Source organism: Gossypium arboreum, chromosome 13 (assembly GCF_025698485.1).
Source record: "Gossypium arboreum isolate Shixiya-1 chromosome 13, ASM2569848v2, whole genome shotgun sequence".
NCBI classification, from domain to species: Eukaryota; Viridiplantae; Streptophyta; class Magnoliopsida; order Malvales; family Malvaceae; genus Gossypium; species Gossypium arboreum.
The window spans coordinates 64,677,157-64,694,445 of NC_069082.1; the positions used below are offsets into that span (position 1 = coordinate 64,677,157).

Genomic DNA, 17,289 nt, shown 5'->3' on the forward strand with positions numbered 1-17,289 from the left:
CCTCTCTCCATATTTGGGCATATTACTTGAAGCTCTCACTTTACTTCTTTTTCATATTTTACAATGTAATTCTATCCGGTGTCATATCTGTTACATGGCTATATTGCTTCATGAAAGCTTGTGCCAAGTCCTTCCATGAGTGGATTTTGGCATAGCTCAGCTGGTTGCATCATTTGGCAGCCAACCCAATTAGACTATCTTGGAAGCAATGAATTAACAGTTGATCGCTATTAACGTATCATATTATTCTTCGGCAGAACATCGTGATGTGAGTTTTAGGACAATTAGTCCCATTATACTTTTCAAATTCTGGAGTTTTGAATTTCAGCGGGAATACTAGATCTAGGACCAAACTCAGATTCTTGGCGATAACCTCGTAATGGTAATTGACATTCTCCATTGCTCTGAATTTTTCTTCCAGCCATCTGCATCTATCCTCAAGTTGCTTTGGTAGTTCTACTCTTGTTCTTTCCATTTCTGCCATGTCATCTAGATCAAGAATAATGGGATTGGTTGGGTTATCCCCTAGATTGGAACTTGAGCCTGTTTGATATTTCATGGGTGCCAAGGTACCGGTTTGATACTGTTGGGTATGATTGTAATGGGTACCCTTCGTGGGTACACCTCTGGCTGTACCTGGGCGTTTATCGGGGCAAAACCTGGGGGATAAATAGGATCCTCATTATCATCCTCTGAATTGACTGCAGTGCTCTTCACCTTTTCACGTTCTCCAGTCAGTAACTGCGCCAATTGGCTCATCATGTTTCTTTGGGATTCCAGTATCTGATCCCTCATCTCCTGTTGTACTTTCGCTAATTGTTCTTGCAGTTGTGTTTGCAATTGGTCTTGCATCTCTTTTTGAAACTGTTCCAATATTTGGTTCATTTTTTTGGTTTTGGCACGAGTACTATAACGATGTTCGGTTGGTTGACTCTTGTTGGTTTCTAGATTAACTGAAATAATTTTGTTTTAATTAGGGTTTTTTTGTGAAATTTAATGCATATCCAGATGTTAAGATTAAATCTCGCGAATTTTCCAATAGATGCCTTTACTAGCTCCTTTCTGCTTGATCCGGATTGCGACCCATTGCTTACTCATCCTCGTGATGCTTGTTAGCTTCTTTAAGGAAACCTTTGTCGGCTTGAATCCTCGGGCAATGAAGCAAATTCGTGTACTCCTTCGTCAGACTATCAACATTCTCTCGTTATGTTTACTTGGACTATATTTGGACGGCTACATTGTCCTCCACTTTATCAATAAATCTATTTTCCATGACAAGCTCTCTATTTAGAAATTGAACGTGAATCAACACCTCTTTTTTATGATGAAAATACAATGCAATCATAACCAAAACAAAAGAAAATATGTCAGTACAAAAACATAAATAACAGATAGAACACCTATTTGGATGACCTCTAGGAGTTTGGTGTGGTTCTACCTAGGGTAGGCTCTTAGGGCTCATTATATGCGGTTCGGTTCTAAAGTAAAGGTACTTGAACCAACAGATGCCTCGATCCTCACCCATTATAGGCTCATATAGACCGAGTTTAATTTAGGGATATACATTTCCCTATGGCTGCACGGAGATGAAAATCTCACGAAGACATAGGTACGGATGTATTCCAAAAGCGATCCACTATCCTACACAGAGGTGAAAACCACACGAAAAAATAGTTTCTCAATTAAAAGGGTAAAATTGACTGATCATGCGATGCAAATGTGTGGAAATATATCAAGAACTCAAACCAGTAAAGCATACCAACATGATGAAGATCGTAAAAACGGATGAAATACAACGAGAGAATCGTCAATTTAAATCCAATTTTCAACTTTCGACAAAAGACAAAAAGTAATCAACTCGTGGCTTGACTCTCTTATTTTGCTTCCCTGGTGGAGTCGCCAAGTTGTCGAAACTATTTTTTTGAAAAGGGTCTACTTTGATTTCGAAAATAAAAACGAAAAAAAAACAGGAGTTGCCACCAATCCTTTTTGATGAGGTGTGATCGGGTCACCTCAAAAAATGGTTGTTTTCAATAAACGGTTTGATTTATTAAAACAACGATTTTGGCTTACGAAATTCAGAAAGATGGGTTCGGGAGTCAGTTATGCAGGGGAAGAATTAGCACCCTCGATACGCCCAAAATTGGTACCCAATAGATTAATTAATGTCTTAGTGTCGAAAATTGAGAACTTGGAAGAGATTTAAAATATGATCCTTTGTTAAAAAGTTATTTAACTAAAAAATTTTCGAGAAAATGGCATATTTCACGTTAATCGAGAAAAAAATTACGTCCCGTAAGTTAGGACACAATGTCTTAAATCCTCGAAATGAGAATAAACCCCGAAAAGTTTATTTATTTTGAAAGAAATTTGACTATCTCAGTTTCAGAAAGAAATCATATTCCGTAAGTTAGAACACGATCTTTTCTTAATTCCCGAGAATATTAAAAAATTTTAAAGCATTCATTTGGTTCTGATTTATTGAGAAAATCGAAATCCCGTAAGTTAGGGAACAACCTTTCAAATTTTAAAAACACGGAGTATTGCTTATTTTAAAAATAAAATTTATGTATCGAGTGAAGGTTAATGTAATAAGATTTGATAGTAAAATGAAAAAGATGAATTACGGAGCTAAGATGCATAACAGAATAATTATTAATACGTTATTGTGAACGGTAAGAACAAGGGCGAAAATAAAATGAAACAAAGAAATAAAACAAACAAGCTATAAAAAGAAAAATAATAGGTAAAACTAAAAAATAAAAAAATAAAAATAGAAGAATAATAGAACCTAACAGTAAAACAATAAATAAATAAATACCATGTAAAATGGTTTGAAAATAATAATAATAATAATAATAATAATAATAATAATAATAATAATTATAATAATAATAATAATAATAATAATATTAACATAAATGATAAGTAATCTAAAGTTTGAAAGGATGTTAGTAAATAAATAATAAGATGATAATAAAAATGTCTAAAAAGAAATAATAATAAGTAAGTAAGAAAAAAGGACAAAAATGATGTAATAATAATGATAATAAAATAAAGAATAATAATATATTAATAATAATAGTAGTAGTAAAGACAATAATATAATAAGAATGATGATAATAATACTAATACTATCAATAATAGTAATAATAGTAATAATAAGAATAATAGTAATAATAATAGTAGTAATAATAATAATAATAAAATTAATTAATTTAATAAGAAAGTAGCCAAAATAACCAAAAAGGACTAAAATTGAATTTAAAATAAAACTTTGGGGCAAATTTGGGATAAAGATAAGGTGAAGACCAAATTGAAACGCGCGAATAACAAGGAGGAATCAAAATGAAAATTTTCCCTTCTCCTCCAAAACGCACAACATCAAGAGGGACCAAGTTGAGAGTCGAAATAGATTATAGCGCAAAATTAAAAAATGAAATAAACTTAATTGCAAAACCATAAAAAAAAATGGAAGGGTCGTGCGGACAAATATCCCATTTTTACCCAAAACACGCGAATCCTAGCTTATTGGGTCGGGTTTGGGTCGGCCTCCCCAAAACAAAGTCGTTTTGGTGCCTGAGAGGCCTTCCCAAAATGGCGTCATTTTGGAGTCCTATTTAAGCCAAATTTTTTTTTGAAAAATTTCATTTTTCCCATTTCACAAAAAAATACTGAAAATACCTTTTTTTTTTCTCTCAAAAATCCTCTCCCGCTTTTCCAGAATCCGAACGTCTTTCGAAAATCGCATTCTTGCCGACCATCGCCACCGGGCGACGGCGCCACGCTTATGTGGTCGAAAAAATTTTAAAAAGCCCCGTTTAATCCTCTCAATTCCCCAATTCCGAATCTGAGGTTGTTTTTTTAAAAAAAAGTGACTAAAACGATCAAAAGGAGAAGGAACCTGTAGGCTCTAAAGGAAAAAAATGGTATGTTTTTCTTCTTTTTTTATTTACGTTTATTATATATATTCAAAATAAAATAAACAATAATGAAATAAAGAATAAGAAAAACCTTCTAAAATTTCTGCCTTCATTTTTTTTGTATTAAAAAAAGATCCCCTATTACAAGCTATTTTCATGGCTTTTATAGCCAACCATCTAATGTTACAACTGCTATTGTTCATGCCTTTATTTGCTACTGTTTCTATTACTGTTCTTTGCTGTTTTCTTCTGTTTTATGTGTTTGCAGGTGACTGTGGCGGAGCTGGTTTCAGACGGCATGTGGGTGGTAGCAGAGGGTGAGGCGCGCCTAGGGCATTAGGGTTTTTGTTTCTGCTGAAGTTGTTTAGGCTATGGGCCTATTGGGCTTAAGGTTTTTAATTATTTTGGGTTTGAATGTAATTGGACTTTGGGACCATTTGTATTTTTAGTTTTAGTTTTAGTTTTTTTAGTTTAAGGCCCGGGTGAAAATGGGCCATTACAACTGGTACACCAGAGGTGCGTCCTTCCCGGTCCTTTTGTACTAGGGAAAGGTCCTCTTAATGTTTTAACACCCACAACGGATATGGACTAAACTGTTTCATGACATTCCAAGCCCAGCTCACGTACCGTTTTAATGGGCGAACAACCCAACCCTTGAAACATACTACAACCCCAGATGGCGAAGAGTCAACATCAAGGTGCAAAACCTTCCTGTTGATGTGAGCTCTTGGGTAAGATAAGCATGTTAACCCTAGAGTAACTTTTATCTATTAAGCGACAACCCTTCTATTTAGCACCGTCAGATCACTAAGATGGACATTTGTCCCTACTCGACGGGTGAGTCTTGCAGTTAAGCTCCCTTCTGCCTTTACACTCGATGGCCAATCTCCATTCGACCCGAGGAAACCTTTGCACACGTGTTCAATACAGATATCAAAGAGAAAGGGATTTACAAAATGATATTATTACAAAAAAAATATTAAACCATGATTTTCTGCAACTTGAGTAGGCAATATTGATGCATTACTAGATGTTTAATATTAACATTGTTTTAATGTTACCGTCAACATTACAATATTCTACTAGTCACACCTAATGGGTGAAACAATCAAAATTCAAAAAGAATTGGGATTTAATTATTAACACGATTAAATTAATTATAAAAAATATTTTAATTAATTTAATTTAAGATATTGAAATATTAGACATAATATGTGTGCATGGGTGATGCACGTACATAAAATATCCAATTAAAACAAGTATTAATAGGTTTCATATAATTTTTAATTAGGTATATTTTTATGTAAAAGATCTAATAAATTTTGATCTATTTTAAGGATAGAAGTAAATGGAAAGGATATCACAGTTTTATTGGAATCACTTAAATCACACTATGAAATTAGTGCTATTCATTAAGATAATTTGAATATAGATAAATATTAGACTCTTCTTAACTTACCTGAAATTCACTTAACTGGCAACAAAGAATATTTTGAAACCTCTAAAATAGTTTCAAGAGCTTAATAATCATTTTTTTCCAAAGTTGATACTTTAAAAGGAAGGAGAAGAATATTGTGGTTGTGATTCAATTATTGCATCAAAAAACATATTGCAAGAATAAGATTTTCTCTACTTAGATCAATAAAGGTTTAATGTTTCTCACATCCCTTTTTAACTCAAATTCATTCTTCACACATGAAACCATGGGTTGTGAACACCAGATTATTTATTCACCACTTGAGCAAACCAACATAGAACCCTCCATCCTTCTGATCTCCCTTCTCTTTTATTTTCGTCACCTTCTCCTTTTCTTTCCACACCACCTTTACCCCCACCCTCACTCTTACCTATAGTCCTCCCTGTCGGTTGTTTCTATTTTTTCAAAACGAAGGGTCTTCAATTTTTTGCGAAAAAAATTAAGTGGCATTAGATGTTGGGCTTGTCTCCTGCCAAGTGAGAACTTGTCTTGAATCAAATAGGATTCTTATTTTAGCATGCAGTGACTTGCGTTCTCTTGAGCGATTTAGTGGTTCATTTTCTTGAATCCTCTTTGACTCATTTTGGTTGATATGCTCTAAGCATCTTAAATTCTGTTTTTTTTTATCCCAATCGATAATGATGGAAAACGACCTATCAAGATGACTTGTTCGCTTTAACGGTTGTCTACCTATGTTTCGACAACTTATTTTTGTCTATATTTTACCAATATATCCACTTAAAAGCCCAATGGCCTGATGGAAAACTTCCCGTCTACCTCCAATAAAAATGTTCCGCAGTTGGTCCGAATGAAATCGATATGATCATGATCAGATCTTGGTATTTCAGTTAGGAAAGGATCAAATCTTGGTAAATCAGTTAGGAAAGGATCTGATCTTGGTATAACTATTAAAATACCAGAGGAAGAAATCATTGTATTATCAATGGTAATAACGAGTGTGCTTATAGAGCCTTCACAAAAGGACAAAAGAGAAAACGACGAAATCGGCATTTGCTTCAATGCTTCATTGCGAAAAATAGTATAATTATCCAGAACCTGAAGCAACCGGAAGCTGATATTGTTCATTTATAAATTTAAGACTCGATTCAAAATATAGATAACAAAGACAGATATGCATATACACAATTCAGCTTCATAATCCAAGCTACAAAATACTCAAATTCTATTGTTTTCTAAACTCGTTTCTTGAGAGAAAATAATTTTTTAAGTCAAGACAAACAAGTATTTGTGGCGTTTCCAGGATCAAAAGACATGGAAAAAAGCCAATAATCAGGATAACCACAAATTCCAATATAGCGTTTAAGCCATTATGCCAAGAGGAACTAATTATCCCCCAGAATTGGTAATAGACGCTTTATCTATTCCATTCATTTACAACTAAATTACAAAACAAAGGTTCAAAGAAATTGATGCAGACCATAATATTGGGGATTTAGGGCTCATTGGAAGGAGATGTCGTTAAAAAAAAAGAGCTCACGGCAGACCTTCCACAAAATGAAAGACCCAATCCACTGCCTCTTTTTATCTCATCATATTCCCTTTTTAAACTCAACTGAATTAAAAAAAAAATCCAAAAGAAATTTTCGATTTAAAATTAGGAAAGGCCCCAGTGTGTGTAACAATCAGATCATAGAGATAATATCTCACTGAAATCCGCTAAGACTATTTTAAATTATCATCATTAGCCTCCACCATTCAACAGATCCAAACCCTCCCCCAAAGAAAACCATAACTAATAAAAAGACACATTCAAAAAAAAATAAAATAAAGAAGTTTAATCAGACAGCCAAGGGTTAGTCTTCAACTACTGGGAAAACCCAGATCAGAAACTCTAGTCCACAAAAAATTAAATCATCATTGCAATCTTCTTTATTTTCTTAACATTTTCAAGAAAAGAAAAACCATTGCAAAACTTGAAAAGCACAAACAAAGATAGTTTACGGAAAAACATAAGCTACTTTAGGACCTATCAAGATGGTTAACAGAAATAACCGCCTTGAGAGTGGTGCACCCATAATGAGCAAGCATCCACTCCACTGCCTATCGTCGGACCACCGTAAAAAATTCATCTCAACCTCAAAATATGAGCCGACTGCATTTCTTAGAAAAACAAAGAAACAAGCTCCTAACGATAAATGCAGAGAATGGCATGGAGGGAAAGACATGCATTATAGCGGAGTTTAAAAATAATCACAAATTATAAAGAGACGCACTCGTTAAGGATTTAATGTTTAACTGACTAAAATGAAATTTGTCTTTAGATTACTTGTACGAGTTAGAACATGAAGGTCTTCGGTCACTCAGATTATTTGGTGGCATAGAAGTCTTTATCAAAACAGCAAGTGAAGGCCCACTACTAGCAGTGAACCCTACTGATAACCCAGATTTATTCCAAGAATGGGTGATAAAATCACTCGTTAGAATCATGGAAGGAACATTAATTTCAAGAGAGCTAATTAGGAAAATTTGGGGTCCAATTGCTGGTCTATTACTAAATGTTGAACTAAGGGAAGCATTTCGCATTGAGGATGCCTCTGTCAAGGAAGACATAGCAAAGAACTGGAGGATATTGAGCATTTATCATTGTTTATTGAAGGCCAACTGACAACCTATTTCACTAAAAAATCTAATAAAAGATAAAAATTTTGCCTCTATTCTTGAAAGCTGTAAGTAGCATAATATGCAGAATTCGATTCTGTTGTCACAGCAAGAATGCCAATGGGAGCTGATAGTATCCCCAAACCCAATCCCAAATGAAAATACCCATCACATGTTTAGATTAAGCAATTTATGCTTTGGGTCTGATACCAACGATAGATGCATAAGAACTATCGAAGAATATACACCAACCAAATCCCACACATTCTCCAATTTCGAATCATAACATCAAATCCCACACATTCTCCAATTTCGAATCATAAAAGACAATTAAGATGTCTAGAAGAAAGATCGAAGAATATACACCAACCAAACATTCTCCATTATCTGAGATCGTTTAATTTACAACGTCCCAGTTCAGACAAAATACTCAATTTATATCGTCTTCTCAACTCCTTTCTTGAGAGAGGATAATTTTCAAGGCAAGAACGACAAGTATTTGTGGCGTTTCCAGGATCAAAAGACATGGGAAAAAGCCAATAATCAGGATAACCACATACTTCAATATAGCGTCTGAGCCATTATGCCAAGAGGAACTAATTATCCCCCAGAATTGGTAATAGACGCTCTACTTAATTCCCCATTAATTTAAAACTAAATTACAAAACAGAAGGTTAAGAATATATTAATGGAAAAAATGGGATTTTAGAGCTCAGTGGAAGGAGAAGTCGTTTAAAAAGAGGGCTCACGGCAGATCTTCAAAAATTGAAAGATCCAAATCCACTGCCCATCAACACTTTAAGTGTTTTTACCTCATCATAGCGAAAATCAAATCCCCTTTATTTCCTCAGAATTGAATTTAAAAAAATCAAAATCCAAAAGAATTTTTCGTTTTACTATAAGGAAAGGCCTCAGTGTGTGTAACAATCAGATCATTGACAATAATATCTCACTGAAATCCGCTAAGACTATTTTAAATTATCATCATTAGCCTCCACCATTCAACAAATCCAAACCCTCCCCAAAAGAAAACCACAACTAACAAAAAAAAAACTGAAAAAAAATAGAATAAAGAAGGTTACTCAGACAGCCAAGGGTTAGTCTTCAACTACTGGGAAAACCCAGATCAGAAACTCTAGTCCACGAAAATTTGCATCATCATTGCAATCTTCTTTATATTTTCAGGAAAAGAAAAATCATTGCTTAACTTGAAGATAAAAATTGAAAAACACAAACAAAGAAAAAACATAAAAGAGACAATTGAAAAACACTTCCCGTTCTTTTAACTTTTTTTTAGATGAAACAAACAACGCCGAAGAGGAAAAGAAGAGAGGTGAGACTATTGATGGGAAGGGAGGTTCAGAGGAGAATATAAATAGTGCGAGTGAGACCTGAAATTAGGGTTTTTTCAAAGTGTTATTATGTTTGGGCTAGGGTTGACTGATTTCAGCGAATTTGTTGTCGGCTGAAACCTGAACCCGGTTCAAAGGTTTTGGATAACAACCGTTATGGCTCAACAGGCCTGGATTGAATTTATTGGGCTACCTTTTGAAACCAAATGATCAACTTATGTTTGATGGTTTGTGCGAATAGGGAATGATTAGCTTGGGCTGGGTTTTGCGTGGCATCAGCCTCTCCGACCGAGCACCAATAATCCCGGTAAGATTTTTAACCCGTGTTTATAGATTGATTCAATCTTATGTATGATGCTATATTGTTTACCAAATCTCATTCAGCTTAAGAACCTCAAATATTATTCAAATAATACTATATTTGTAAATTACTAATTTAAACTTATTTTAAGTAGCTTACATTATTTTAAAAATATGATATTTTAATATAATATTTAATATTTTTATAGAAAGAAAAGAAGATAAACTAAAGTAGCTAAATCTTAGCACGCCTTTGAAAGATGATCTTTATAAAACCTCAGTTCAAAGTTGAATTCTCTAAAAAATTGAAAAAATAGTTACGAATCAAATATGAGATTAAAAAATGAAATTACCTAATAATAGAATTGATTAGGCTATGATATAAATAGTACGTGTACTAAATTATAAGGTAAATACAGAAGAGAAGTAATTGAAGCTTTAAGCAAGTCTTTGATTAATAATTTCACATGCCCTTAAAATCAATTATTCCCTAATTCATTTAAGGTTAATGGCCAACATTGATTTGAGCTATTGTATTCCACTAAATGTTTTCATAAATGTTTGTAGCCATTGATTTTTTATCATTAAATTTAGTTAATTAAGATTATATGCATATATGTAGATATATATCTAAGCTAAATGGTAGAGAGAAAAAAAAAACAATTATCAATCTTTCTTCTTCATCTAAGTTAATTATGAAATGTTAATTGTTAGAGTTAGATTATATGTTATACATGTTAGAAATGAGGTAATCAAGGTGGAAACAAGGTTTAATCACGTGGTTGTTAAGGAAGCTTTGTTGAGTTATTAAGAGCTAAATTGTAAAGGAAGAGGTTGTTGGAAATTAATGATATGGATTTATAGTTTCAGGTTACTAATAAATAAATACAAAGTCGAATTTAGATTCAATCGAGAATATCAAATGATACGAGTGATTCGAATATTAAAATTAAAAGAGGACTTATTTATAAAAGTAATTATGCTTGATTATTGACATTACGTTTTTTAATGTGAATTAATATTATTTTTTTAATTTAAGTATCGAATGTAGTGGAAGTAGAGCGAATTGTCGAGGATCTATGGTGATAGTGAATATAAATAACGAAATTGGCTTGTACTCTCATAATTTATTTTAGTTTGTAATTTAATAGGTAATTTAATACAATGAAATGATATAGATAAAAACCTGAAGAAAGGTATGTTAAATTTATTTGGTTTTGGTGGCATTGTTATGATGATACATGTGTGTGTATATATTAGTTGCTTGTGATATAGATTTTGAACATGAAATTCAATGAAAATGATGAATTGTTTGTGTATTTATGTTAAATATGACATTGATGATAAGTATGATTTCAAGTACATCTATACTTGATTACTTGATATGATTGGGATATGTTTGAAATATGAGTATATATGATTATATGGCGATATTGATATGGTATCTATATAAGAAATGATTTATTATATGTTTATTATGTACATGCATATTGATATTGATATTGATATTGATATCTTAATGTTATTTATGTTGTTAGATGATCTAATGATAATTGGAAAAGAAAAATACCCTATGTCAGATAAATTCATGATTATAGTTGGCATGTCATACGATTCATTTTGATATGTAACATCATTTATGTAACACCCTTAACTTGTATCCGTCGTCTAAACAGGGTTACGGAGCATTACCAGAATAAACAGATTCAAGTAAAGATATTTCATTTTATTTAACATTCATGTCAGATAATATTCATAAAGTCTCTTATATGAGCCCTCGAGGCCCAAAACATGCATTAGAAACAAGTCGGGACTAAATAGGTACTCAGAGAATTTTTCGCGAAATTTCAAATTTTTTCCTAGGTGTAGGGTACAGCCGTGTCCCAACCCATGTTTGTACCCGTGTAACTCTCTGACTTAGGTCACACTGCCAAGTTACACGCCTGTGTTCTAGGCCTTATGTAGGAGTAAGGGTCACACGGCTAAGCCACACGATAGTGTGCCAAGCCACGTGAAAAATCCTGAGCATTTTGTTTTGAATTTTAAAGATGCAGGGGACACACGGCCGAAACACACGCTCATGTGCTAGGTTGTGTGTCACACACGCCCATATTTCTCACCCAAATTTGCCTTCTACCTACATAAACACTTCAATATGTTTTCAAGCCAATATAAGACTTTCAAATCCAACCAAAATCAAGCTTTATACTTAACATCTTACCACATCCATTCAAGAATCGTTACTTACCGACTTGACCATATACATATATAAACTTATTTGTATCTAATTTAGCAATTTCAAACCAATCATCAACATGTTTATAAATTATCCATCATTGAACCACACTAGCACACATTAAACATGATAAGACCATTGACATACATATCAAAATATGATCATCACAAGCCATTCTAATAACTATTTACAACCAAACACATACAAGCATCTATGACACTTTTAGCCTATACATGTCATTATAGCCAAAATGTAATTTCTATATATATATATATATATAGAGAGAGAGAGAGAGAGAGAAATGAGCTGATGGATAGTGTGATGATATCTCTGCCAAGCCTCCAACCCAACGAGCTTTCGTATTACTATAAAACAGATGAAATAAAATAGAGTAGGCTTTAAAGCTTAGTAAGTTCATATAGCAGGAAATTAACTTACCATTTATTTACATTTAGGGTAAGCATATAAAATACATCCAAAGCAATTTGCTCAATTGCCTAAGCACATATCTTCATCAAACATGTTAGTTATGTAATTCACATGAATTTTAAAAGACATATATGAGCTCATCAATAATCAATTTCTATATACTTATACTTTTCACATCAAGTATTCATGAAACATATACAAATCATATCCTTATATTTCAAGTATATGTACTCGTAAGAATTCATATCAGATTCATATTATTCCATGTCAAAACTTTGCCCGTTGAATCATTCATTATTCAGTGGATACACGGGTAGTACACACCAAGTGCACAAAACTGTAATCCATCAATTCATGTATCATCCGTCAATTCATATTCGGGAATGCTCATTAGAGCACATAATCGGGAAGTTCTCTCTCTCTCTCTCGCCATATAATAGGAAGCTCATATGAGCCATGTAATGGGAAGCTTATCCAAGATTGTATAACGGGAAGCTTATAAAAGCCATAATTAGGAAGCTCATGTAAGCCAATGTCGGGTAGCTCCAAAGAGCCATTAGTCAGGAAGCTCGGGATAGCCATATATTGAGAAGTTCAAGTGAGCCAGATCGGAAAGCTCCGGAGAGCCATTAATCAGGAAGCTTACGAAGAGCCTTTAATCGGGAAGCTTACGAAGAGCCATATAATGGGATGCTCATAAGAGCTGTGGTGTGCCCACAACACATGCAGGATTACGACCGATCGGGATGCTCTGAAGAGCTATTAACGGGAAGCTTGCAAGAACCATATCAAGGGAAACTCGAGAAAACCAAATATTAGGATGCTTAGAAAAGCTAATAATGGGACGCTCTTTCGAGCTATGGTGTGTCCGCAACATATGCATGACCACAACCTATTTAGGAGCCCTGTATCCATTGAATTTCATTTATTCAAACGTGACTTAATACTTGTCGGTCATTATCGGATATGTAACCGATTTTCATACATGTCAATTATACAACACACATACATAACATTCAATTCAAAATATAATTATACAATTTAGTTACACGAACTTACCTCGACAAGTGTTCGTATACGAAAAATCTATTAATCCGACACTTTTTCTTTTCCACGATCTGACTTCGTATTTGATCTATCCAGATCTATACGAATGAATTTAAAATCAATTTATATTTAATTCAATTTAATTCACATCTTTGGAAAAATAACTATTTTCCCTATACTTTTGATTAATTATGATTTTGTCCCTAGGCTCGAAAAATGAAATTCATGCAATTTAATCATTATTCCAAGCCTAGGTAATTTTTACATATAACATTTACAAACCATGTATTTCAAAAAATTTAAAATTTTGCCTCGAATTTTACATCTGTTCTATTTAGTTTATAAATCATAATTTCATCAAAATTTCCTTTACAAAAGTTGTTTATCTATCAACAACCTTTCATTTTCTAACATAAACTTCAAAATTTTAGCATACTCATCCATGAAAAAATTTTAATACTTTGATAACTTTGCAAATTAACCCCCGAGATAGCTAAATTAAGTTTATGATTTCGAAAATATAAAAATTACTAAAAACAGGACAAGAATGCTTACCTAATTAGGCCAAATAAGTTTCACTTTCTTCAATTCTCCATGGCTAGGGTTTTCATCTTTTTAATTGGGGAAAGAGATGAAATAAGATGATATTAGATTTTTATCATATTTAATTAATTCTATTTCCAATTTAGTCTTTTTCTTTATTTAATTTTCCATAGATGAACCATCATACTTATCTACAAACTCCTCTTAATGGTCTATTTTCCATATAGGGACCTCAAATTTTAAATTCCATAGCTATTTGATCCCTTTAGCTACTAGAATTCAACTTTTGCACTTTATGTAATTTAGTCCTTTTTGTCAGACTAAACATGAAATCAGTAAAATTTCTTAATGAAATTTTCATACAATATTCCTATCATATTGTAGACCATAAAATAATATTAAAATAAATTTTATTTTGGACTCGAATTTATGGTCTTGAAACCACTATTCTGATTTGACTAAAAACGGGCTGTTACAATTTACCCGAACTCATAATTAAACTTGAGCAAAGAATGCCACATTTACGAGTCAATCACTTCACCAAAATTTTTAATTATCCATTCACGTTCCATTCATCATTCAAGCCTATTTAAGGTTATTTAAATGTTCTACCATTTCTAAACTTTCCTTATGACTTGGCTTTGAATGGAGGTAGTTTGAGGTTTCTTTTCTAGGCAAAACAATAAAATCTTTAGTCATAGCCTATATGTCTCGAGACAAGAATCTACATATCTTGAGACATTACTTTAGTACTATAGTAATTTTGATTTGAAATTTTCTTATCTTGAGACAAAAATGCATATATCTCGATGCATGGCCTTGGGACTATGGTATTTTTAATTCAAAATTGACCTGTCTCGAGACTTTGGCTCTTATGTCTTGAGACCTGGAATAGGGGATCCACAAATCAAGTAGTAAACATTTCTTAAACAATAATTAAACATCCTTATTTTATTTTCAAACATTTTTTTGTCACTTTTCAAGCTTAAAATTTCACTAAAGCTCAATCTAATATTCACAAGTTCATTTTAAATTCTCATACATATTAGCAATTCCATCTCTTGTATCAACTTCTTAGCATTACAACTTTTCCACTCCTCCTCTCTGTTCCACATCCCATATGTACATGCATATATATGAGAATTTTTGGCTTTTAGTATATCATGCCTATATATAATATTAGTTATTTTTTCACTAATTGCATATATACTCTTAACATAGTTGTCTACTTTAATAGCAATCACTAAATTATTTATATCTTGGCCTACATAAATCGAAATTAATATTTGTTTATTATTTTTTAAACTAGACTCAATGAACGTTTTGTTGGATCTGGTGCTCTAAGTATAGTCTTTTTGTCTAAGTATACTTGTAATTTTTCGGACAAATTAGTTAATAAATTTATTCATGAATTACATTAATACTTTGTATTATTGTCCTTGAACGGCTTTTGCACACAAAGCAATATGGAAGCAAATGTTGTTCATTGGTTGTCTAATGTTTAGCTAATACTAAACGGTATTATATGGTCAGATCATAATACGAAAAGACAGCTTATATTAGTAAACAAACCTAAACATGTCCTTAGTCTAATCGTAAATGAGAAAACTAATTGAAAGACTAATACGACTTAAAGCCTTCGACTCTGTAGAGTCTTTTACCACCCTTAAAGGGCTTTCATACTACCCGTAAAAGGGCTTTCATAACTATGTGCACATAATCTCTGTATAGTCTACAAAACTGAATACCATTAATATTCATTTTCTGTATAGTTCACCCAAACCTCCACAAATCCTCCTTGTTAATTTGAACACATATGTGTTCCCTTGCAAGGCTGGGGTCGTTCACCAATCTCGATTTGCATTCACATGCCATATAGAAGGCAAAACGTGTAACATATCATATTCTCTGCTTCTTCTCCCATCTCAATCACACTTTGACAAACCTCCACAACTCTGCCTATCATTTATATACATGCATTTCATATACAAGCATTCAACCAATAGTACTATTCATGCATAATACGCATTACATAAAACATTTCTTCTACACCACATGGATAAACTTACAACTCATCATGCATTTTTATATCAATACATAAAAGTCAAAGCACATAGACTTTAAGTTCCTAGTTGTTAAAGTAAAAGATCAGAGTGCTTAGGTGCCTATAAAGTATATTAGGAGAAACTCCATGATTGCGGATCTGCTTACTAGGGGACTACCACCCAAGGTTTTTCATGAGCACATTGTTCATATAGGTGTAATGTCATTTGAGGATATTTAGTTTTAGGGGGAGTTTGTGCTTTTTAATGATTTTATGTTATAAAAAATTCTCAGCTATTTTAGTTTACGAATATTAAGTTTATTTTCTGCAGAAATAAAGTTTATTTAGTTTATTCGCACTCTAATTTTTGTAAGGTTTGATCTCACTAAGGTTTAAGAAGGACCAGTTGGAAATAGACATATTTAGATCATATTGCATGTAATTTCCATGGTACACATCCATAATTGATCTATGTCATTTGGTTGTGTTAATATATGTGATCAAGGATGAATTTAGTTACGATATATGTAACGAAAGTCGTCTTGGTTCTATGTTAACATAATTAATGGACGAGATTGTTTGGAATACCTTTTTGGATATGATAGTAAAATTTTGAGCTCTTAAGGTTATATAATGACATGTAATTATAGGGTAAGTAATATATGTGGTCTAAGTGGCAGATTGTTGGAAAATATAAACATTACATATATAATAAGGGTAATTACATGTTTTATTTACTATTATAATATGTTAGCCTAAATTAAAAGTGATTTAATTTAGTTAAGGTTTATTCGGCTTTAATTATTAAACAAAGTATTGGTAAAATATGTGTAAATATTCTAGTAAATAATTTCTAATTAATGATGGACTAATTAGAAATTATGGTTAATGTGCAAAAGTTATATATTAGGGTTATGAACCCCAGATTACAAACAAGATAACTTTTCTAATATCTCATCCTTAGGAAAGAGAGAGCAAATATTCTTTGAATTTCTTATGTGTTAATTTGGAGGATCAAAACCTCGAGATCTGTAGATTTCAAGAAATAGATGAATTTAAGTACGCTTCCGCATCTAACTTTGTTCTTGATGATTTGACATGATAGATCCTAGTTTACAGTTTTAATTTTATATCAGATCTTGTTTTTACGGTTCCAACAGAGGTGACAAACAAGTGAACTTGGATCGGGTTTTCTTCGGATTCAGATTTTTTTGGGCTCGGATTTTCTTGGGTTCATTCAAGTGTAATCTTTTTCCAAGCTCAATTTTTTTCGAATTTGGGCTCAGGTTAAACCGGACGAGCTCTAACAGGTTCAAATA

General features: G+C 32.6%; 8 non-coding genes across 8 annotated transcripts; all 8 read right to left on the reverse strand.

Annotated features, from left to right (window-relative positions):
- Window positions 1-6,640: 6,640 nt before the first annotated feature.
- Window positions 6,641-6,765, reverse strand: LOC128287280 (small nucleolar RNA snoR80). Its single transcript, XR_008277977.1, has one exon. It is a non-coding gene; the product is annotated as a small nucleolar RNA snoR80 (small nucleolar RNA).
- A 90-nt stretch (window positions 6,766-6,855) lies between these two features.
- On the reverse strand, window positions 6,856-6,961 carry LOC128287272 (small nucleolar RNA Z152/R70/R12). The gene has a single exon (XR_008277968.1). It is a non-coding gene; the product is annotated as a small nucleolar RNA Z152/R70/R12 (small nucleolar RNA).
- A 61-nt stretch (window positions 6,962-7,022) lies between these two features.
- On the reverse strand, window positions 7,023-7,109 carry LOC128287270 (small nucleolar RNA R11/Z151). Its single transcript, XR_008277965.1, has one exon. It is a non-coding gene; the product is annotated as a small nucleolar RNA R11/Z151 (small nucleolar RNA).
- Window positions 7,110-7,191: 82 nt separating this feature from the next.
- On the reverse strand, window positions 7,192-7,288 carry LOC128287267 (small nucleolar RNA Z157/R69/R10). Its single transcript, XR_008277962.1, has one exon. It is a non-coding gene; the product is annotated as a small nucleolar RNA Z157/R69/R10 (small nucleolar RNA).
- A 1,224-nt stretch (window positions 7,289-8,512) lies between these two features.
- Window positions 8,513-8,637, reverse strand: LOC128287279 (small nucleolar RNA snoR80). The gene has a single exon (XR_008277976.1). It is a non-coding gene; the product is annotated as a small nucleolar RNA snoR80 (small nucleolar RNA).
- Window positions 8,638-8,726: 89 nt separating this feature from the next.
- Window positions 8,727-8,845, reverse strand: LOC128287271 (small nucleolar RNA Z152/R70/R12). Its single transcript, XR_008277967.1, has one exon. It is a non-coding gene; the product is annotated as a small nucleolar RNA Z152/R70/R12 (small nucleolar RNA).
- An 80-nt stretch (window positions 8,846-8,925) lies between these two features.
- On the reverse strand, window positions 8,926-9,013 carry LOC128287269 (small nucleolar RNA R11/Z151). Its single transcript, XR_008277964.1, has one exon. It is a non-coding gene; the product is annotated as a small nucleolar RNA R11/Z151 (small nucleolar RNA).
- An 80-nt stretch (window positions 9,014-9,093) lies between these two features.
- Window positions 9,094-9,190, reverse strand: LOC128287266 (small nucleolar RNA Z157/R69/R10). Its single transcript, XR_008277961.1, has one exon. It is a non-coding gene; the product is annotated as a small nucleolar RNA Z157/R69/R10 (small nucleolar RNA).
- Window positions 9,191-17,289: the final 8,099 nt, after the last annotated feature.